Source organism: Pristis pectinata, chromosome 3, assembly GCF_009764475.1.
Source record: "Pristis pectinata isolate sPriPec2 chromosome 3, sPriPec2.1.pri, whole genome shotgun sequence".
Lineage (NCBI taxonomy): Eukaryota > Metazoa > Chordata > Chondrichthyes > Rhinopristiformes > Pristidae > Pristis > Pristis pectinata.
The window spans coordinates 17,834,234-17,849,702 of NC_067407.1; the positions used below are offsets into that span (position 1 = coordinate 17,834,234).

General features: G+C 40.2%; 1 protein-coding gene across 7 annotated transcripts in view; it reads right to left on the bottom strand.

The window, feature by feature from the left end:
* Positions 1-15,469, bottom strand: part of LOC127568515 (dihydropyrimidine dehydrogenase [NADP(+)]-like) — a 581,379-nt gene that overhangs the window by 547,284 nt on the left and 18,626 nt on the right. Inside the window, exon 1 of one of the 7 annotated variants that reach the window (XM_052012364.1) lies at positions 1,147-1,282. The exons of the other annotated variants lie outside the window; for them this stretch is intronic. The gene's annotated coding sequence lies outside the window, so the exon portion shown is untranslated. Of the gene's footprint in view, positions 1-1,146; positions 1,283-15,469 lie in introns of those variants that run through there. 7 annotated transcript variants of the gene reach the window in all.

A 15,469-nucleotide genomic window follows, 5' to 3' on the forward strand; every position in this document is an offset into this window, starting at 1 on the left:
GATCCAAATGAATTACAAGAACAGGTATGAGTGGTCAAATGCCCAACTCCTGCTATTTCTTATTTTGTACGTTCTAATCTGCACTGAATTCCACAGAACCATCATCCGAGTTCTTTGCTAGCGTCTTATCCTCCCTTCATTTTAAATCCCTTTAAATCCCTTCATGCCCTTTTCTCTCCCCATCTCCATAGTCCCCTCCAGCCCTACAACCACACCAAGCACCCCCCTCCCCAAAAGCCCCTTCTCCTCCAACTCTGGTCAACTACATGCACAGTCCCCTTCCTTTCCTTACTTATGATTATGTTTTTATCAGTCTAGGCATTATTATCTAAAAATTCCTCCCATAACCCTCCACCACAGTTAGACTCTGCTTTATTCTTCTTTTGTGCAGCAATCATTAATCTCCCCATTCATGGACTAGACTTTCAGTTACCACTCCAGATATCCCCTCCTCTGACTGAGCATTTTTTTTTTGCCTCATTACACCTCTATGAAGTGCCTTGGGACAGTGTGCCTAAAGGCACTATAATAAATAAATTGTTGTTAGTGTGTTTTCTGTTGCTCACTGACAATCGGGCAGGTTCTATAAAAGGATAATGTACTGCCCCACATGACATAAATGCTCATTTTCTCCAAGAACGCATCTCATCCACTTTCACTATGCAACACATGAACCCAACCCAAAACAGCAAATGTCTAGACACAGCTATTGAACTCAGCTCCACGAACCTAGCCTCTGTTTCTTCTGTCTGAATTCTGATTTCAGTGAGCAGTTTAAACTGGCTGGGTTGCTTGTTAATTAGTTCAAAGACATTGACTCTTCCTTGGATTAAATGTGCTAGTTGGAAAGTAGCTTCCATTCCCAGGAAATTTAAAAAGAAAGAAAGACCCTTGTGAACTCTGAGATAGCAAAAAGAACAGAGGTAATGGGTCATGCCAACCTATAAACAGCATGCATGAGAGGATGAAGAAAGTACTGACAGGTACAGTAGCTTGCACAGGGTATTTTTAAAGAAGGAAACCCCTTTATCGAAGAACATAAAAACAGGAGAAAGAGTCGGCCAATCAGCCCCTCCATCCAACTACAGCAACATCATGGATGTTCCAATCCACATTATACTGCATCTGTAACGCAACTTGTCTTACCTTGAAGTCTTTGCATCTTCCACACAAGTCAAGTCCACCCAGTTTTGTGTCATCAGCAAACTGAGAAATATTACATTTGGTTCCCTCAGCCAACTCATTGGTCCTTAAAGCGAATTGCTGGGGCCCCAAGCGCTGATCTCTGCAGTACTACACTCATTACCTCCTCCACTGTCAAAAGACCAATTTATTCCTATTCTTTGTTTCCTGCCTATCAGCCAATTTTCCACACATACCATTACATGATCCCCAATCCTATGTGGCTTTTAGAGTTCAAGTCCCACTCTAGAGTCCCCGGTGTTCTGGTCAATATTTATTTGTTTATCAACATCAATAAAAGATTATCTGATCTTTACCACTTTGCTCCCCATAAGAGCTTGCTATGTGAAAATTCTGTGTGCTATGTGGCCATCCATTCAGGTTTTGACTACACTGTTGCATATAATCTTCTTCTTCTTCTTCAGCAGTTGCTCGGGATCAAGGATGACTTGCTTCCACTCTGATTCTATGAGCTTTAAGGTGGCTAATGGGGCCAATGTGGGAACCACAGACGTTTCCCAAGTTAATGAGGTGGAGTATACCTTCTGCCACTTACACAGGGCTACTGTGTGATCTGGATGCATGGCCTTGAGATTCTCAATATGATTCCAACTGCTCCTTCTCCACTTTGGACAAAGGCCAGAGGTTCTGAGTCAGTGGAGATATTTCACTTATTCAAGGAAGCTTTGAGAACATCTCTGAATTTCTCTCTCTGTCTACCCGGTAATCTCCCACAACACAGTCCAGAACTAAGTATCTGATGTTGGGCATGCAATCGACATGGCCTGCCAAATATAGCTGATTGAGAATAACTAAGACCGTACTGCTGGGGATGTTGGTCTGGGAGATGATGCTCATGTTGATTCACTGATTCCTCAAGCGGTTTGGGAGGATTTTGCAGAGACAGCATTGGTGGCATTTTTCCAGTGCCTTAGGATGCCTGCCATATGTGGTCTAGGTCTTAGAAACATATGAAGGGCAAGGATCACTGCAGCCCAGTAGATCACGAGATTTGTGCCATCTGAGACTTTGATCTTCAAATACCCTTTACGTCAATCAGACAAAGGCTGTGGAGGCACATTGAAGGGAGTGGTAAATTTCATCATTGACATCTCCCTTCAATGCCAAGAGGTGGTTCCCAAGATACGGGAAGTAGTCCACAAATTCCTGGGTCTTGGTGTGTACCATTATTAATGTTTGAAGGCAATAAGGTAAAGCAGAGGAAAGTTGGTAGACAGCCTTGCTCTTATAGGTATTGAATGTAATGCGCCTCCTCTCATAGACTTTTAAAGGAGTTTGTGCAAATACAAGTAGCATCTGCATGCTGCAGCTGGACTACTGAGGTTTACTGAGTTAAGTATAGTCTCTGTAGGTTGAACAGTTCTGAAGATTAGCTGTAGGAAATTTATTGGAAGTGAGGTGCAGCATGGCAGCAAGGAAGATTGAGAAAAACTTTGGGGCAATGATACAGCTTCTTTCACACTGATCTTCATTGAAATTGGTTTTGTTATGTGAAGAGAGACCAAAGTTGACATTTCATGTCTATTACTCTTCATCTGATCTCTTGTTCGATTGCATTCTTATCTTGGCAGTTGGGAAATAATGAGCTAAGGCCAAACAGTCCGGGAAAGGAAAATTTTGTTTTGGATACTAATCACTGAGACATCTGTCATTTATGGGCAATTCAAAGGAGTACAGTGTGGACTGGAACTCAGGTAAGCCAGTACCATTTTCAGCTGCATTTGATGCATAGTCTGGAGAAATCAACAAATTAGAAGGAAAGAGATCAAAATATCTGTTACAAAACTGCTTATTAAGAGAATATACCCATCTGGATTTGTATCTGTGGCCGATATCAATATCTGTTTGGAATGAACTGCAGAAGAATTCTGAGCACATTACCCAGATTCTTTTTTCAGCACATTGGATTTGTAGGTGGGTAGCAAAGAATTGTGCTTAAGTTTACATTACTTGCTAGCTGCCATGATTCACAAACACGAGGACAGGTTTAAATAAATGCAATGTCATATACCAAACCTCCAAGGCACTAAACTTAGTAGGTTCGCTACTGGGGAGATCTTGGACTGACTGAGTCCCAACTGAAGACCATCAGCAGGTGACACTGGAACGAACAGTGCCCCAACAAGTGGCAAGACTTTCAGTTGTATTTTACTGGGAATAAAAACAATGATAGCTAAGAGTGTGAACAATTCTAATTAATAACTCTTAAACACTATTGTTAAATAATAGGTTTTCAAGATATTTTGAAGTCAAGTTAGTTGAATGATTTAGAACATAAATTCTAAATTTGCATTTTCACATGACTGTGCTGAAAAACTCTAATTTCTCAGTTTTCTTTTTTAATTAATCAAACCACCAACTGTTTCTGACTACACGACTAAGCTAAATGTGCCAATTATCAATTAACAGTCAAGCCTATGCTTGGCTGGTCAAAATATTGTTGCAGCTGATATTGGGCTTTCTGTATACAAGCAGATTATAATTTTCACCATGAGGAATCTATCTGCCAACTGCAAGAACACATGCTGTTAGAGTAGGCAGATGAATGACATTTTAGTATATACCACAGGTGAGAATCATAAAGAGGCTTATAAGCTGTGCTCAGGATCTTAGAGATTCACATTGTTTCATAGATCCCACTATCTATCCAGCAGTTACCTTTTCTGCCCAACTCATCTGTGATGTGACTGGCATATAATCATTACAAACTTGCTCACAACTGCCTCCAGCTACATCAATTGCACAAGCTTCCATGATTGATCACCAGGCAACATGCCAAACCTACCACTGGTTAAGTGTCAAAATTGCTGAAATCCCGCCAATTCACTGCAAGCCTCCAATCTGCATGCTACCACATAATTTTACCCCATCTGAATTAGAAGATTTGCTACTAGGCAGGAAGATCTTTTGATAGCAACTGTTTTCTTGTAGCATCCAAAACTTGTGTTGGCACAACCCAAGCAACATCTCTGTTCAAATTACAATGTTTTAATCTCTCAAAAATATAGCAAAAACCTAAAAATGCCAACCGTAAATCATGGATTTTGATCTATTTCTCAGGTTTGACAAAATAATTCTGCATATTTTTTTGGGTTAAAAATAATCCTCTACCATGCTGGCAACACTACCTTTTGCAGTTTTACTTAAATTGACCAGAGTGTGAAGTTGTCCCAACTTGCTAAAATCTGGATTCCAACAATATTTGAAAGATGATCTATTTCCAGGCTAATGAGAAGCATACAGATTGAAGAGTGTCACATTATTCAGTGTGCTAAGGCACAAGCGGGCTGGCAACTTGGTTCAGGATAAAAGCAATGCCCTGTACTGTACCATCTGAAAATGGACACCAGGAAACTTTTTAAAATGAGAGAACAAAATCAAACCATGCCTTCATAGGGTAAATTTAAATTCTCTATAAAAACAACTTTTTTCATCTACACTGGTTAAAGTGCCTGAAGTCCCATTAAAGGATTGTAACCCTCAGCAATAATTTATAATAACACAGAAAGAGGCCATTCAGCCCACTGAGTCCATACCAGATCTAAGGAGAGCAACCCCATTAGGCCCAATCTCCCTCTCCTTATTTTCTTGTAACATGCACAGAATAAAGAATGTCATGACAAATAAGCAGATACAGAATCTCCAAATCAGTGATTGAATTAGACCCATTAATACTACCTTCATAGGTGGTCTTGGTTTCAATTTTTGTCACTGAAAATAGTCCACAAATAAATCTCAAGAGATGTTGACAACATCTATTTAAATTAGGAATGGACGGACTTGCTGTATTTGAAGTACTGAATATATATTAGAATTCAATTAATTTGTCATGTTACTTAGCCCTTCTCTCATATGAATATATTGGATGATAGATTGCACAACATATTTCCAGCCCTTACCTAATGATAGCATCCATGCAGGCTGAGAGTAGAGGAGATTAAGCACCTCTCCAGGAATGCTAGAAAACATGCCACGGGATAATTAAGAGTGAACGAGGGATTCTGCCCATCTTTCTTCATCAATCCACGAGCATGTTCAAGTCCCCAATTAAAGTATTCAATTATTTCTCATGATGCTGAGGTGATTTCATGGGCATTGACCCTATTAACTAAAATGGACTTTGAATTTTATATTAAAAATTCAAAGGTTTTCAAGGGAGTATGCGGTTTTAAAATGAGAAAAATACTAAATGTTTAAATGGTCAATGCGTACTTTTGCATAAAGTACCAAGACACTTCACAAGAGTGTTACCAAGCTAAAACTCATGGTGCAGATTTAAGGTCAGATGACCAAAACCTTGATCAGGGAGAAGGTATATGAGGAGTAAGTCAAAGGAGAAAAGGGAGACCAAGGGACAGAAGTATTTATGAAGAGAAGCGAGCCTTGGCAGCTTCCAGAGGAGATATCTCTGGGGGTTATAAGCATGGAAGAGGTTTCAGTGATAATGAGGGGCAAGACCATGGAGGGAATCTGAAAATAAGGATTGCAATTTTAAGATCAAGGTACTGTTTAACCATAAGCCAACAATGGACTACAAGGACAGGGGCAATGGCTGAATGGGATCTGGTGCAAGTTAGAACATTGGCCGAAGAGTTTTGGATGATATGAAGAGTTTTGCAGCTCTACAAAACTCTGGTTTGACCACACTTGGAGTACTGTGTCCAGTTCTGGTTGCCTCATTATAGGAAGGATGTGGAAGCATTGGAAAGGGTGCAGAGGAGATTTACCAGGCTGCTGCCTGGATTGGAGAGTATGGATTATGAGGAGAGGCTAAAGGAGCTAGGGCTTTACTCTTTGGAGAGAAGGAGGATGAGACGTGACTTGATAGAGGTATACAAAATATTAAGAGGAATAGATAAAGTAGATAGCCAGCGCCTCTTTCCCAGGACACCAATGCTCAATACAAGAGGACATGGCTTTAAAGTAATGGGTGGGAAGTTTAAGGGAGATATCAGAGGAAGGTTTTTCACCCAGAGAGTGGTTGGTGCACGGAAATGCGCTGCCTGGGGTAGTGGTGGAGGCAGATACGTTGGTCAAGTTCAAGAGATTGTTAAATAAGCATATGGAGGAATTTAAAATAGGGGGATATGTGGGAGGAAGGGGTTATATAGACTTAGGTGTGGTTTAAAGATCAGCACAACATGGTGAGCTGAAGGGCCTGTATTGTGCTGTATTTTCCTATGGTTCTATATCAAACATATTAGGGGGTTGAACAATGTTGGGAGGCATCGAAAATTCCAGAGGCAACAATAGCATGGAGAGGGATTTCAATAGCAGAAAACCTGGGGCAAGAGGGTAAAAACTTCAAAACATTGGAAATGCCCTAAATACTGAGTTAAAACATGGACTAAATTTTACTTCCAGTATTTCTACCACTACTTCACATTATCAGATCCCTCCTCAAAAAGAAGTGAAACAACATGGAACAAACCGATCAGATAAGTTGTAAACTTGCATCCAAACACACTTTGTGTATTTGTTGGTAGCACACACCCAAATGAGAGGAAATTATTTTAAAGCAAAACCCTGCAACATGGAACTGAAACATTATACCTAATTTGCTTTGCCACAGATTAGTAGAACATTGAATGCGTATTGATATTGACCTTAGAACAACCTTGTAATCTTACCCACACGACTACGGAGGAACAAAAGATGAAAGGGAATAATTTCTATAGGGAAGTGGAGACTTAAATGTAAGCATTCTAGTCAACTTTTGGAGGCAATGCATATGACCGGTCATGATCACTTAAATTTGTCAAATAGACCTCAGGTTAAAGATCAAAAAGATAAGGAAACCAACATGGTAAAGCAAGGTGGTGGGTTTCAGTGATAAGGGGAGGATTAGGAAACTAAAAACAATGTGGTGGAAAGGAAAGGGGAAAAGTACAGGAGAAGAAAGGAGTGAATGAAGGCAGGAAAGGGAGATGGCAGGCAGTGGTGAGGAAGGAAAACTCAGACCAGCAGAAGATGACCAAGCCATAGAATGGATGGACATTGATGAATAACAAATACAACTGGAGTGATGTTACTATAAAAGGAGATATAATCTCTGCAAAAAAACAACTATCGCTAGTTAGGCGTTTAAAATCAAAAGCACTTTCAATGTGCCAGGCAGCATATGTGGAGGAAAATGTTTTGGATTGATGAACTTTCATTAGAGTTCTAACAAAATGTCAATGACTTGAAATGTTAATTCTAAGGTGCTGTCTGACCTACTGAGTGCATTTCTGTTTATATTCCAGATTTCCAGTATCTCTAGTACTTTGCTTTTACATTTTCAGTAAGCACAGAAAGAAGACTATTTTAACCCATAAGATTTATGTGTGTGATTCCTGAGTTCACTTGGGGCCTCCACAGAATGCTGGATCTAACCCCAGTGTAAATCCATTGTTCATCTGACTTAGACTAGATTTTGCCGTACCAGGGTACCTGGCAGAACCTGCTGTTGGCTTGATGCAGCCTTGCATATTTAGATTTTCACAATGTTTGCATGGTAAGTTATTGAAAGAGTGAACAAGTCACAGCCCAATGAAGAAAACAAGGCACGTGACTGTATAATCTGATCATATTGAGGGATTGTGACATTAAGTGGAAGATTGATGAGGAAATGCAAATCGGAGTGGGTGAATTCAATTTTCAGTCATGAAAAATTGGCTTAAGAGAAAGAGAGAGTAAAAGTAAAGTTTTAAGGTATTGCTCTTCGAAATCACTCAGCCAGATCATGTTGGGACTCAGCCCATACTTGGCTTCACCCCGATACCTGTCCTGTGGCCTGACTAACCTCTTGCAGCTGCACTTCTCCCAGTAGCCTTAAGGCCTCATACCATGGCCGGCCAGCCAGCCAAGCCCCAGACCACTCTGATGCCTTTCTGATAGTTTCTGCTTTCAGATGTCTTCTGCATGGCTCTCAATTGTGCCTGATGGTTAGAGATGTTTGGTATCAGTTGAAAAACATACATTTAAAATGAGAAAAAAAACTTTGGAAAAATTAAACATTTTTAACAAATAGTTAAAAATAAACTCTGCTGTCAATTACAATAAAATAATCAAAGCACACATACCTTATTTAAACTTAACTTTTTAATAAAGGTTGGTCAAATGAATGAGGCCATGGTTGATCCTCCATCAACGACTGGCATAAAGCTGAGGGGCCAGATGTGAAGCGTATCCAACCCTCTGCTCAACAACTAACATGTGGGTGATGCAAGCCATTAGGAAGGCAAATAGTACGTTGGTCTTTATTATTGGAAGATATGAGAACATTTGAGCCCAGACGCAGATCTAGAAATCAAATGCTTGTGCATCTGACCTCTCAGGCATTCCTGATTTCTGTGTTGCACTGCAGAGATGCAAAAGTAGAAAACAAGCTCCATTTGCCTCATGTGGGCAGTAAACCCTAGGCCATCATATTAACAGCTTTTTCTATCAATAGAAGGCTTTTTGAGTTTGAAAATAAATCTCCATTATTAACTGGCTTTCCATCAAATTTTCCACTTGTTTTTATAGTTGGTATCTTCAATTACATACCATCCCTTCTACAAATCTAAAGATAGACAGGAAAGTGTTTTATTTCATCCTGTGAATTTACCTACTTAAAATAAAATGAAGAAAACATTTCAACCAAAGCTGAATCCCACCAATCAGGTCTGCCATTTGCAAGAGAACTTGAAGAGTAGTTTCTAAAAAGAGGCTATTTTTACCAATTAAGTTAGTAGGGCAGGAACTGAACAGATATCTGAAAGACAGTATGTAATTCAGTTGAGGTGCCAAACCCACTATGAGAGACTTCAGGATGACATGAACAAAAGCTGACAACGTAAATTGAGTCATACTGATTAGGTAATATCATTGTTGTGCCTTAAAATCCTGTTCTACATCAACACAAAGGCAGACCATTCAATACAAATAATCATAACTTTAAGAAAATGTTCTCTGCCAGCAACACGTTTGCTAACTTCATCAAGTATGTTCCACAATAGACACTAACAGCGCAGTAATTCAAAGTTCTTGTGTTCTCATTATATAGAAGTCACTTGGTTGTGAGTGCTTGGAAGAATCAGAATCAACACGTATTGATTTTGTTTTTAGTTTAGGTACCAGAGAAACAAGTCAATAAATTCTAACAGAGGAAAAAACTGGTCTGGAATTGGGTGAGCAGTTAAACTTTGTACTGCACTTGCTGTCAAATAAGGTGTGCATTTCATTATCTGTCCACACAGTGCAACACTCCTCGTGCCCTGAAAACACACTAAGCCCATTCACAGCCACTTTAAGTGATGCAACTATTTATAGACAAAGAAATGTAGTAGCCAGTTTGTGCACACCCAGATCCATGGAAGGAAGGGGGAGTGAGCTTCCAGGATCACCCAAAGACTGGCCCAAAACATAACAAAAACAGCTCATAGCTCTGAAGGAATGGTGATAGGCCTCCATACTCTGCTTGATGAAAATATGAACAGGTGATGCCATTCATGAGCGGGTTACTCTCAGCAGAAATAGAGATGCCACCAATGAACAGCTCACAGGTGTTCAGGAGCAAAGGGGTGCTGAATGTGAACAAGTAACTCTCTTACAGTAATAGAGATATACCACGTGGGAACTCAACTCCCTTTTGTGGGAGCAGAAGCATGCACTCATATACCTGTTTGTCACAAGTAAAATCCTGCTTAGATCATGCAGAGGTCTGGCTCCAAGGAAGAAAGTGAAGATAACATGGACCAGACTTCTGTGACTTGGGATCCAGATCAACTTTGGGTCTGGAGGTTGAAATAAAGGTGGAACACCCCAAGTGCTAGCAAATTTTGGCACCATTGTCTATCCAGTTCCCAAAGGGCTTGCTTGGTGGGCAGGTTCAGGACATTGATGTCTCCTCCCTCACCTTATCATGTCATCAATTCACCTCCCAAGAAGGCTTCTCAGGCAGCATATTATCCCATGCCCCACAGCCTCAAGTCCCAGACTGCTCCCTCAATTGGCAATGGGCAGCAGCTTGAGTCCAGGGCAAATGCTTCTTATGGACGTTTCTGTGGATCAAAGGAAAGGGCGCAGCTTTCCAGCAATCAAGACTGCAGGCACACAGGGAACACTGCACAAAGGGCTAGGATGTTAAAACCCACCTGCAATGTTGTGAAACAGAAAAGGATAAAAGGAGTGTGTAATTTTACTGAAAATGTAATGATTTTCTAAGATATATTTTGATGTGGCTTTGTTAAACAATACTTCCAAGATACTAGCATTGTTGAAATACGTTCTCATTTCAGGCGAATAATATACTTAAATGTGCAAAGGTAAGTCATATTTGTGTGGCCCTTGCTAGCATTACAGCATAACCTAGAGAAAAAAATTCGCTAATGTAATGCAAGTTCACATGACGTGCTTGAGCTCAACCTCACATGGTGAGATGTTGAGAGGTGCATTCCCCTTAAAAATTATAATCTCACGGCAGCAGACCATTTGATTGCAAAATATTTAGACTCATGACAGAGCTATTATGTTATTCTGGCAATGATTATACATTATCCTGCTCTTCTTAACCCCTTCTTGTTCAGATCTTACAATACTTATAGTGATCAACTTTGAGGGGGGACTCTCATCAGATAAAAATAAGAAAAGTTGCACTGTGAACAGAAACTTCTGTCCCTTTTCCAGAAGCTCTGCTTTGTCTTGAGGATTTAAAGTGACAGGATTAAGTGAATGAGCATTCAAGATAAATGATGGTTTGTGCAGGAAAGCATGACACCACATTATCTGACCCAATTGTTATGAGTGAAGTGTTGTGCTTTTGGGACTGAGACCTCATCAGTTGTGACCTGTTGTGTATCCTGAAATGGCCAATTGGTAATGGCTTTAAATGAACCTCAAATGGAATCTCATGAGATGTTTCTCATTGCTCAATGATTTATGGGTTTTATTGGCTCAAAGTTTTTAGCCCCTGAATGCATCTCTTTACTCAATGAATGGCAACCTGATCAATATGTTGCTATGTTATGTATATTATTTTCAAATGCTATAACTACAATGTTGACTATTAATTTTTAGCTTCAGTCCAAAGGGGTCACAATTTCGAACAAAGTTTAGAGTTGTAATGTGGAGCTGAGGTGAACACAGATTAGCGTTCTACAAACCAAAAACAAAGACATTTTGTAGTAAGTCATTTAAAGTTATGAGGACAATGAGTCATTCTTTGAAGTGTTATATTTGGTGCAGGTCACCCTGCAGAGCAGAATGCATATGGCTAATTACTAGTATACTATGTTGGTGTTACTTTTAGTGGTGTGGAGGGAGTCACTATTTTTACATTGGGGATTATATTTTGCAGACTCTTCAAGAAAATCATCTTGCTGTTAGGGGTCCTAATATCCCACGCAGCCAATGCCTGTCTTTTCCAGTCAGCAAAAAATGGGAATGTGGATGCTGTGCAAGGACACCCCATCTCCCCTAGTAGTTTCCCACTTCTTCTTGATCTCCGGACACCACCTCATGTTCCCTTTACTCCTCTTCCTCTTACACTGGCTGATGTCTTTGATTGGCAAGAACGTATAACAGTCATCGTGCGACTGGATGCTGGAGGAAATAATCACTGTTAATTGTAGCATTTGCTGATGATTTTGGAAAATGTTTCAGCAGTCCGCAGTCATTTGTGAACCTGCCCAGTCAGGATTCCCTATATCTGCAGAGTGTACCTTGACATAATAAGAGATACAGTAAACTAGCATGATGTCTCACTAGTTCTAGTGAGACTGTTCAACAACAGTTTTCTACCCCAAGCTATGTAAATATGCTCAGAAGTAGGCATTGCTTGACCGGAGACAACATTTGGTTCCACTCCTGTTACTGGGAAAAGGTCAGGTGTACAAGCATGGAAAAGGTCTGGAAGCATTCACTCCAATTTTGCAATAGCCACTATTTCACTTGGAAGCAACCTCTAGCTTTATCTAATTCAGGTAAAATAAAAATTGGAAAGAATAGCTCTAAAAAAAAATGGACATCACATTTAATTTCTAGTCTAGTGATTATTCGAGTCTAGTGTTAGGAGGAAACAGAACATAGAATTTAAAACCAAGATTATAGCAACTTCTCCCAATAAAAGCAGGGCAATTTCTCCATAAAAAAATAGTTCATGCAGATTGTCTACAAATTCTGTGTTCAAAATCAATCAGTCAATTAGAACAGCAATGTCAACAGGCTTGATTGACGGGAATTACCCACACAATTTCTCTCCAATTGGGAGCAAATTTGTTTTTAGGCATACAGTGCCTACAGTTTCTCCAGCAAGTTATCAGTAAGACATTCAGTGCAATTGTGCCACTGTTTTCTGGAGTGGTTGCCTTGATCTTAAATATTCCCATGTTATTGGATGAAAAATTCTCATAGAAAACTGTGCTTGCCACAGTGATAAACTGCCAGCTACTGTGGATTTGCAATCTCAGCAGAGCCAGGGAATGGAAACAAGAGAAGAGAACGAATGCCACATTCACAATTTGCGATCAATATATCATTTTGTGCAATCACCCATGCTCTGCAATGTATATCCTAAAGTAAATTTAATGATACTACATCAAAGAAGAGAATTCCACTGAAGCATAACCAAAAGTGAAATAATCTTTTATTTTCTTTAAAAAAAATGAGAAATAATGATGCAAGGTGCTGAAAATTTTTGATTTTTTTTTCTTTTCTGAACAACTGATGAAGAATGATCACAATTTAAATCCAGCAAGAGCAGAATGGTCACCTTTTGACTTCAATTTGCCTCTTTAAGCTGTTCTTCCAGAACAAGACAGCTGAAAAAGAAGCAGACTACCACCCAAGCACACATCTGCTCTGCAGATGGAGACAGGTTTTCATTTGTAATATTGATTTCAATTTTAGCATTTTGGGTCTGACTTAGAGTTTGATGAGCTGTGGCCAATTTGTATTAAATTGAACAAGCTAATCACTATCTGTGATGATAATTATTCTGAGGGTAAATAATAATTACCTTTTCGTTATTAATGAACAAGAAACTGCATTAGCAAACTATCTCACAGCCATCAACTCAGATTGGTAAAAGTAACTCTGAATGTCACTTAATTTTGAACAGAGGCAGAAAATCTGGTGAAGATAACCTACACTGTTTTACAATGTTAGAATTTTGGCATCACCCCTTCTGCCAGTGTCCCCTCCAACTATGAACAGGCATATTTAAGTAGGTACATCTATAATGACATGGTGTTATTATTAGTATATTGCATGTGAAGTGATGATCCAGCATTACTAAAATCTACTTAATGCCAGAAGTACATTTTATGGTCCACAGGAGCTTAAGTGAATGATTTTGTAAAATCCTTGTTCTTGACCTTTTCCTGCTAAAGGCCATTTTAAGATCCATTTTTGTGGATTCTCCTTTAAGGCACCCAACTCTTCCCACCTTCTACATCTCCACAGAGGCTACAAGGTTATAGTTCTCTTTTTCATCATCACCTCCAAAACTCATGGACTCTGCCACCATAAAAGAGCAACGGAAACAGGTGCACAGCAACACTCCCACCTGCATGACTCCTTTTAAGTCACACCATCCTGACTCAGAATAATACCCACTACTCACAGAACTCTTTACTTAAATGGACCACCTTAACCAAATGGACTGCAGAAGAAGGTGGGCAACAACCTTGTCCACATCATGTAAATGAAGGGAAGTCTCATCGTTCAGAATCAAAATCAGGTTTATTATCACTGACATATGTCATGAAATTTGTTGTTTTGTGGCAGAGTACAAGACATAAAGACATAAAAATTACTATAAGTTACAAAATTAAATAAATAGTGCAAAAAAAAGGACTAACGAGGTAGTGTTCATGGGTTCATGGAACGTTCAGAAATCTGATGGTGGAGGGGAAGAAGCTGAATCATTGAGTGTGGGTCTTCAGGCTCCTGTACCTACTCCCTGATGGTAGTAACGTGAAGAGGCATGTCCTGGATGGTGAGGGTCCTCGATGATGGATGCTGCCTTCTTGAGACACCGCCTCTTGAAGATACCCTCGATGGTGGGGAGGGTTGTGCTGGTGATGGAGCTGGTTGAGTCTACAACCCTCTGCAGCCTCTTGCGATCCTGTGCATTGGAGCCTCCATACCAGGTGGTGATGCAACTAATCAGAATGCTCTCCACCGTACATCTGTAGAAATTTGCAAGAGTCTTTGGTGACATACCAAATCTCCTCAAACTCATAATGAAGTAGAGCCGCTGGCATGCCTTCTTTGTGATTGCATCAATGTGTTGGGCCCAGGATAGATCCTCTGAGACGTTGATGCCCCTGAATTTGAAGCTGCTCACCCTTTCCACCACTGACCCCTCAATGAAGACTGGTGTGTGTTCTCCCGACTTACCCTTCCTGAAGTCCACAATCAATTCCTTGGTCTTACTGACGTTGAGTGCGAGGACACCATTCAATTAGCCGATCTATCTCACTCCTGTAAGCCTCCTCATCACCATCTGAGATTCTGCCAACAGCAGTGGTGTCATTGGCAAATTTATTGACGGCGTTTGAGCTGTGCCTAACCACACAGTCATGAGTGTAGAGAGAGTAGAGCAGTGGGCTAAGCACACATCCTAGAGGTGTGCCTGTGTTGATTGTCAGCGAGGAGGAGATATTACTACCCATCAGCACTGACTGTGGTCTCCTGATGAGGAAGTCAAGGATCCAGTTGCAGAGGGAGGTACAGTGGCCCAGGTTTTGAATCTTGTTGATTAGTACTGAGGGAATTATGGTGTTGAACGCCAAACTGTAATCGATAAACAGCAGCCTGACGTATGTTTTGCTGTTGCAGGCCCCACAGTTTAAATAAGGCAACCAAGTATTGGTACTCCCACTGAAAAACATTGATATTCCCACTGCAAAATATATGACAAGTGAAAACCCAGGCTGCAGCCAACTCTTGCATTGGAATCACACCTCTGGTGCTGTGGTGTTCAAAAGGTTTATTTTATGTTTGGAGACACTGCTAACTTTCATCAAAGTCAGCTTTGTGCAGATGCACCAAGCAAGTCAAAGGCTTCCACTTCAGCACCTTCTCTATGCATAGTGCCAGTAGGATGGTGCATAGTAACTATGAAGCACGACCCAATCCCATTCTCGGCCCCCTTTCCGTAATAGTGCACACTTCAGTACTGACAGTACATTATGATCAATCCTCTGATGCAACTTGAGTCCAACTATTTCAGTGTTAAAAGAAGAAAACCAATCATGTCATTTAAAGCTCCCATGGATCAGTACATGGAACTATGAAG